The sequence below is a fragment of the Rhagoletis zephyria genome, unplaced genomic scaffold, assembly GCF_001687245.7.
Source record: "Rhagoletis zephyria isolate East Lansing unplaced genomic scaffold, Rhagoletis_zephyria_1.1 Rzeph_scaffold_01072, whole genome shotgun sequence".
Classification (NCBI taxonomy): Eukaryota; Metazoa; Arthropoda; class Insecta; order Diptera; family Tephritidae; genus Rhagoletis; species Rhagoletis zephyria.
The window spans coordinates 99,431-108,580 of record NW_016158156.1 but is presented as its reverse complement, the minus strand read 5'-3'; the positions used below and the strand labels follow the sequence as shown (position 1 = coordinate 108,580).

At 35.6% G+C, this 9,150-nt stretch overlaps 1 pseudogene; it reads right to left on the bottom strand.

Annotated features, from left to right (window-relative positions):
- Positions 1-1,736: 1,736 nt before the first annotated feature.
- On the bottom strand, positions 1,737-8,129 carry LOC108362693 (esterase B1-like; annotated as a pseudogene).
- Positions 8,130-9,150: the final 1,021 nt, after the last annotated feature.

Genomic DNA, 9,150 nt, shown 5'->3' with positions numbered 1-9,150 from the left:
ATTATTTTAAAAATTCTTAATCGTTGAAACGTGTTCCTCTGGGGTTGTTGGGGGCGTTTATTATGAATCTGAGGTGAGGTTGGAAAAATTAAAAATGGCGGGCCCAATATGGCAGCAAAAAAAATTTAAATCGATTAGATTCACTTAAAACTTGACCATCAAAAGTTCTTAAAGTCTCTGATTGCGAATCTAAAATCAGATTTTAACAACTCAAATGTCGGATGAGTTTGACAACGTTGGTAATCTGCGAAAACCTAAGAAAGAAGCTCATTAAAAGACAGCTACAACTTTTATATTGAAGGACATTTCAATATGGTGGCAAGAATACAGAAATATGCGCATTGAAAATTCGTGTAAATGGTAGAAATCATAGAAACTTGTCTTGTCTCGGGAGAAGTGGTTTTGTCAAAGATTTTTTTTGCTTATATGTTTTAAACTACATCAAAAAATTTTAATATAGTATGCTGTACCATGGCCAACAACTGTGCCAAGTTTGGAAGAAATTGGTGCAGCGGTTACCAAGATATACACATGTAACCATAAGTGGGCATGACTACGCCCATTTTCCAAAAATTTACAATATTCTTATTTTTCGTCTAAAAATTGTTGTAAATATCAATTTTGAGTGAATAATCTTCAATAGTTACTAAAATATGGTATTCTCGTTATATGGGAAGTGGGCGTGGTTACAGTCCGATTTCGCCCATTTTCAATACCGACCTACCTTGGATTAAGGGAAACCGACGTACCAAATTTCATTGAGATATCTCAATTTTTGCTCGAGTTATCGCTTACACGGACGGACGGACAGGCGGACAGACAGACATGGCTTAATAGGCTTCTCTATTCATTCTGAGCATTTATGTATACATTTGTCTATATCTATCTCGACACGTTTTGGCTGTTACAAACAACCGTTATGTGAACAAAATTAATACACCCTTGTGCACAAGTGCGCTCGGATATAAAAATAAATGATAACAAATTAAGTAAAAATTTAAGATAAAGACAAAAATGAAAATAATGAAAAATACATAAGACTAAGGGTAACTGAAAGTGTAAGAGGATTTATTGAAACTTTATTGGAATCCAAATAAATTCCGACATAAAAATGTGATCAAGCTACCGAAATTTATAGTGGTATCCAAAGTTTATTAAGTTATCGATTAATATCGAGAAATATATATTTTTGAGATTTCCAAATTCATCAAGCCCTTGAAATGCACAGTTGGCGAAATTTAGGTTTCTTAAAATTCTTTGAAATATTGATATGTATCCAATTATCGAAATTTATCGACAAACTGAAATGTGAAATTTAAAGACCTGCAAAGATATAGTCACTTGTTAGTTCCACTAAGCTAAGCCAAGTCAGAAAACTTCGCTAAGGATTTTATAAAACTAGAATTTTGACAGTAACTGGCACCATTATTTAGTACTTAGTTAAGCGCTTAAAACTCCTTACGAGTAGTAGGCATTCTACACGAATGGCTGATGATGCTCCAAAGATTCGTCCATCCTTGGAGGACAACAGCAAGTCCCTCCGCGTAGACAATGGAAATAAAACGACTATCATATCGGCGCCTCCAAACCATATCATACTAAATCACCTTAGACTTATGATGTTTTTTTTTCTAAACAGCAGATATCTTGATCTTTATTTAATAATCCAGAAGTTTTTTTTAGAAGTTACTTAATTTTGTAAGTCTATAATAAAGCACAGAAAATTGTAATAAAATTCAAAACAACCTCAATCCCGCGTCCTTGAAGTACTCATCCCATACCTTACATTTTTCCAATTCAGGCCAATCGATGAACGTTATCTCTTTACTATTATTTAAACATTTTCGTTCGTCATTTGATGCCAGTGGCTCCCAAACTATGGGTTTAATCTTATCAACATTGGGATCAGATTTAGCAGCAAATGCAGTAAGTAAATCCATCATTAGTACAATGGTGTTGAACTCTTCAGAATCGCGTGCCAACTTAAAAGACTGCGGTACATAAAAAACATAGGCAAGTTCATCCACATGAACAGCACCACGCACTTCACGTCCACAACACTTGATGCGATACAAATTAAGATCCGGTGAATCGAAGTCGAAGCGGTATAGATATGTGGACGCCTGCACGCGACCGAGGCGTGCACTCATAAAGCGATGCATTGGATGATACATGAAATCGTGCGACACCAACTGTAATGATGAATGTAAGAATGATAATAATCTATCTTTAATAGAGACTACTTACGCGCATAACATCCATAACATTTTCCAAATTCACCTCCTTCTCTCCCATATGCAACTTTATGAGTTTCCTTGCCAATTGCTGTTGCGTCGCCAAATCACACGAGGTTCCAATCTCATGCGAGAATAATTTTTCCGGATGCAAACTCAAGATCTCATATAGGTTTGGATATGTTGTGAAGAATTTGTAGCGCGCTAGAGATTCAAAGGAAGTCGCCCCCAACATTAACGGTTTACTATAAAACCAAGCTTTCTCATCTGCAATTACTTCAAATGGGTCTTTGGTAATTATAGCATCCGATACGCTGGCGTTTTCTTTGACGGGTATGAAGGCAGGCGCCATATTTGGGTCCCTTCCCTCTTCTGCTAGAAAATTCGGCATACAGAGCTTTTCCGCCTCAAGTGAGCTAGATAATTTAAAATATCTTTGTTATCTTCTGCGCCCTCATAGCCCACACGCTCAGCGAAATTAAGGTGGACATTAGGAATTTCGCGTATTTGCAGAAATACGCCAGACATAAGAATCGCTTTGTGAACGAGGCCCTCGCATTTTGGTGTCATCGTCAGCATGTGTGTGGCGAAAGTTCCTGAGCTGTTGCCGAAGAGAGTAACGTTGATGGGGTCACCATTGAAATTGATGTAATTTTTTTTGAGCCACTTCAGCGCCATTACAATATCCTTGAGGCCAGCATTGCCAGGAACCTGTAGCTCTGGTTCGGGAAGACTGAGGAAACCTGGGAAAAATTATTAAGTTGTTTTTGTTAGGACAATGTTACCTTATACCATGGCCCCAGCGGAGCTAACCACGTAGTTATGGCTGTTGAGTTGGTTATCCCGATAACCCACTTCATTTAGCGTAGTTTCGCCATATAAAAATTACAGCACTTAACCATTTCACTGAGATGGTTAAAAGCTAACCAACTCGAAACCACGTCGAAAGTCTGATACAACCCTGTGTTTTCCCGCCATCTGTAGGTCATTAGCTTTACAATGTAAAAAATTCGTTCCTTACTAGTGTTTGGACTTCACTAAGATCAGATTAGATTTACTCTGGTTTTTGAAAAAACTTGAAATCTTCTCCTCTACTCCGCTTGACTTCAAATCTATTCCGCTTTTTTTTCATTCATGTTATGCTCCTCTTGGGGCCGTTTTTTGAGTGTTCACCACCGGTTTCAGTAAAAAAAATTGAAAGTTAGCCAAATCTGTTTCTTCCTCCTCTTCGTCCATGTAACTTCTGAATTTACTCCAATATACATACAATATCCGGTAAACACTCCAGTTATTATTGGGATGTCTTACATCCTCAGATTAAGTAAAAACGTTGCTCATTTATGACTGGCCTAGAGAATTTGGGTGTCACTTTCCATCTTTCATTGCTAATTTCTTTGAATTTTTTCATTCAATAGAAGTTTAGATATTTGAAGGGGGTTACCTGGTGTATCGCTTGTTCAAATTTTTATCAGAACGTGTTCAATGTCTACTCTCTCCTTGAAGAGAGGCTGGTCATGAACTGAGTGTTTATAGTGCGAGTGAGTGGAATGTAGTTGGTTGGAAGAAATCCAATAAGGTTTGATAAAATTCTACAGTAACCGATAAGGGATCTCATTTACCCCCCCTCCATCCCCTATATAAAACCAGTATGCACAATTAAAAAATTTGAGCAACGATTTTTTGTATGCGCAATAAATCGCTCAGGTTAAAGACCTGAGTCCAGAACCCATGAATCTCAGTCTACTCCTCTCCGAGTATGTCCGCGTGCTTCGCTAGAGAAATGCGACCGGTCAGCAAACCTACAGCCAAGAAGTTTATTAATGTTACAGTTTTGTAATTGTTTTCTCCTTACGCCTGCTTCTTATAAGAAAAATACTTGTTTATTGAGCCACGACAACGAAAGTGGAAGGGAACTGGCTTCCTTACAAGCCAGTTCTCAGCTTCCGAGTTATATGACGCACAATTCAGAGCATTTGGAGGCGACTGACTACCTTAGGAAATACAGTGATCCAGTATGCGGAAAGACTTTTATACTCTCAGTTGTTTCAAATATACTCCACGTTTGACTTTGTTTTTCAATTTGAATCGGTCAGTGTAGAACGCTTGCAAGACGAAGAATCTCCTGTCTTCAGACAAACAGGGCATATGTAAGTGTCTCGGCACCCACGTACTGTTGACGGTTCCACGTTCGAAAAGGTTAGACGACTTCGTTTAGTTAGGAACCAGCATTAAAACGAAATATAGTGTCAACCCTGAAATCTTACAAAATTACGCGGAAGCATTGTCTATAAAAACATTTGAGAGAAAGGTTGACGGACCTTCTGCTTTTGTTAACTAACACGAGCAGCGTGTTCCAGGGTCCAAGATATTTTTAGTGAATATTATCTATAATATTTACACATAAGTACATCTACATACTCACCAAGCACTCCCAAACGATAGCCCATAATCACGAGTATAACATCCTTCATCATAAAATAGTCTGGTCCCCAAGCCAGACGAGATGCACTGCCTGTTGCGAAACTGCCACCATGTATGTAGACCATAACCGGCAGAGGTTTTTCGGATTTTAGCTATGGAATATATGAAGGTAGTTATTTATAAAATATTACTATCTTTTACCTTTTTTGCATAGATAGTCAAGTACAAGCAATCCTCAGAGCCTTCAACGCGATCAGTATAGCGATTGTATTGGATACATTTGGGTGCCACTACGGTTCAATCGCGTACATCCGGCCATGGTTCAACTGGTTGTGGCGACTTAAAACGCAAATCTCCCAAAGGTGGCTTGCCATATGGTATACCATCGAAGCAATAATATATATCACCATAGACTGTTTCTCGCAATTGTCCACGCACCAGACCGTGAGTGGTGGAAATGATAGGTTGTTCAACATTTCTTGAAATCCTGAGAGATATTTAAGGGTTAAGTTCCTAACTAAATAAGATACAAAATACTGTTTGCCGCTTTAAATGAAAGTGATCTTTCAGGCACAGTTTCAGCTGTGTTGATAACCGTTTTTTTTTTTTAGTATCAAGTTATCGCACTTTTTACGAGCAATGTACGAGTATGTATATTAAGATGGTCTGAAAGCCAAGTAAATTCGGAATTCTAATGCCCTTACCCTCTAGCATTGTTCTATAATGAACAAAATTATACCCTTGTTGTTTTTTATTTTGAAATCAAAAAATGATTAGAGGTCGCTCAAAGTTTTCCATGTACTTTATTTGGGGAAGAGAAATTTTTCGTAGAAATGGTATAGAATTCTTGGAAAGCAATATTTTTCGTTTGGTAAGCTTTGTTTCTGTTTAGGAGACTTCCAGTAATAATACCCGTTAATTGTTTAATTTTTTTTTTTATATTAACTTTTTTTTATTTTAACTCTTTTTTATAGGTTCCCTAAAAACCTCAAAAATTCAATTGGGTGTTCCAAGCACTTCAAAATTTGCAGGTTTTACAGTATTTACAGTAAAAGCTGTTTTCGCTATTAACCCTTCGAGAGCGCGCCGCGGCATATTAGCCGCAAAAATTGTTTTCCCTAGGAGACAAGGTATGTGCGTGTAGGTATTTCGGCTTTTGAGTGATTGATGGCGCAATATTCTTAACCTAATCGCAGCATATGTATGTAAATATGCAGTTAATGTAGATCTGTTCTTCTTTTAGTAATCTACATATATTTGTATGTATGTATGTATGTATGTACAAATTAATGCATAATACGCGAAACATATTTCGTCATATCCGATCTGTTACTTCAGGGGCTTGGCCTGTGGATGTGCAATAACTTCATATTTTTTCAAAAAGAGTTCCCACCTGATAAAAAAATAAATTCAAATTATTTTTAAGTTGAATCAGTTGTTACACTATGAGTATCGATCGAAATGGTTTTTGAAAGGCTTTATTTCTTAATTATATGTAGGAGGGTTGCCACCTGTTTCAAAAAGCAAGTTCGGCTTAAATAAAGGCAGAAAATTTTAAATGTATATCCCGATATGGATGTCATACGACCGAGTTTGTGGTTTGAAAATATTTTGCAAAGGGTTGCCACCTTGTTACAAAGTTAGATTTAATATGATGTGAATATAAAACAAAATTGCTTTGAAAAAACTTTATTTACAAACTGGATGTATGAGTGTTGCCACCTGATTTTATAATTAAATTGAAATTGAATTAAGAGATTAGATAATTTAAATATGTATCACAATACAAGTGTCTGACGAAAAGGGTTTAACGAGGTTTTGGTTTAGAAAATAATTTGAACAGGATTCCCATCTGTTTAAAAAGTTGAATTAAATTAAATTATATTGAATATTGAAATATTGGCGTCAAACAAAGGAGTATTAATAAAAATTTAGTTTCGACATTTTATAATATGAAAGAGGGTTTCCACCTGAAATTCAAATTATTTAATAAGTCAAAATAATTATTAAAGTATGGGTATAAATTTAGATGGGTTGAAAATGTATTTTTTTTTTAACTTTATTTAAGGGTGTTGCCATATGTTTTAAAAACTCAATTCAAACTGAATTAAGGGAATTATATACACAATTTAAATGTGTATCGCAATATGTGTGTAAGTCGAAAAAGGTTTAGCAAGGCTTTGGTTTTAAAATATTTTGAATAGGGTTGCCACCTGTTTTAAAATTATAAAATATATAGTTATATGAATTATTTGAACATGACGTGAAACGAAGGTGGTAAGATATCCTTAGTTTGAATATTAATAATATTAAGAACGGTTGTTACCTGTTTAAGGAGGTAACTCAAATTATTTACTAAGTTAAATCAATTACTAAATATGTGGGTATCAAATGAAATGGGTTTAAAAAGGCTTTATTTCAGAAATGTAATTAGGAGCGTTGTCACGTATTTAAAAAATAAAGTTTAACTTAATTCATCAGGCACATAAAATATATATGTATAATATATATAATATGTGTATATCACAATATCAGACGCAAGAGATTTGTTTACTTTCTAACTATATTTAGGAGATTTTCCAGCTGATTTAGAGGTCTTAGATAACTTATGCACAAATCCGAAGTACTTTGTCATGTGTAATTTTAAAATTATACATTGCGTAAACAATATTTTAACTATTATGACACATATATGTATATTTTCTTAGGTTTTTGAGGAAAGAGGATGTTTTCCAACTTATATAGAAGCGAACCAGGCACGCAACAGCAATTGAAAGCGGGATTGACAAAACAAAAAGTTTGTTGTTTTAATTGTAACAAAAATTTTGGCAGACAACATTGCCAGCACATTTCACTATGTGTAGAATGTACCAACACCACTGTTGTTGATGACGGATAAAAATTTAAAAAACAAATGCTTATAATAAATTTCAGTATAAACACATATTATTCAAGTGTTTTATTTGAATGAGTTTTCGACATAAATAAAAAAAAAAACGCAGTCAACCTTTGAGATGCACCTTGCGGCTAAATTACCGCGGCGCATCCTCTCGTGTAACTTTCAAAGCGCACACTCGGAAGGGTTAATAAACCTTATTTAAGGTGTCGTACGGAAATAGCTTCTTGTAAATTCCTATGAACTCCTGCAAATCGTGAAGCATCTGGAACAGGTGCGTTTCAACACGCGCCGCAAACGTTTTTTGTTGGAAATCTACTAGGTACTGTACGATCGTACGTTCGAGATATATGTATGTAACTAGTAGCGCTAAGCATTTTCAATTCAACTTCTTCGTTATCAATAAATCATCAAAATTTTGATGAAAATAGCCTTTAAGAATAGGTAAAATCGTCTGAAAATTATCACTTGCACTTTTAACGTAGTACGTCGCATTTGTTTATTTACTTACCCTGCACCCATTATGAATGTAACTGCTCCAATTTTCGACGAATATTAAAAAAAAAGTCGCGCTTCTACACACTTAACTTTTAATTTAAAGAATAAATTTAGGTACTAGTAAAGAACTGATTGCCAAATAAGAATGGTGATTCTAGCACAAAAACCGTCAGATTAGTTGTGAAGAGATAAGATTCTTGCATATCTTAAAAAATATGCTAATTAAAAATGTCTGTTTGAGGATTATAAAATTTGGGTGTTTAGCGAGTTCGGCACACATACACAATACGTAGATCTTTGCACTTGAACATTCTGTTATCGAAAACAGATGTGGATGTGGATGTCAGTCAATGACTCGCTAACTTTCCTTCATATTAGCAATAACTATCATCAACTAGAAGAATAAAGTATCTAGATAATACGAGTACTTACATATACGGATATGTTGAACTTAAATGCGATTGAGCTTTTGTGCTGTTTCGTTACATAATCCGCCACTTCGTATGCAAATGTGGTTAAAGCGCTGAAACGTGCCAACTGTTGAGAAGGCAAGCAAATATCAGACAGTAAATTTATCTAGGTGAACTTAAACCAAAGAAGGTAAGGCTCATCTATAAGCCGAATGTAAGCCTTCAATAGACTCGAATATGTGGGTGGTCCGAACCGATGACGAAAAGCTTAATTTTTTGTGAAGAAAGAGCCGTTCGATCAATCGCAATGAAAATGGTATTACATTCGCACGAAAAATTCTGGGATAAGAAAGAGGAAGCTTCGTAAATGGGGCAAACCAAAGATTGACAATCAGCCCAATTGTGAGACAATTGTCAAATCCCATTTTCCAAAAATTTACCATATTCTTATTTTTCGTCTAAAAATCATTGTAAATATAAATTTTGAGTGAATAATCTTCAGTAGTTACTAAAATATCGCAGTTTTCGTATTTCTGAAATGACCGTTATATGGGAAGTAGGCGTGGTTATTGAGCGGCCATTTGGTATGTTGTGCGAAGGCCAACAACTGTGCCAAGTTTGGAAGAAATTGGTGCAGCGGTTACCAAGATATACACATGTAACCATAAGTGGGCGTGGCTACGCCCATTTT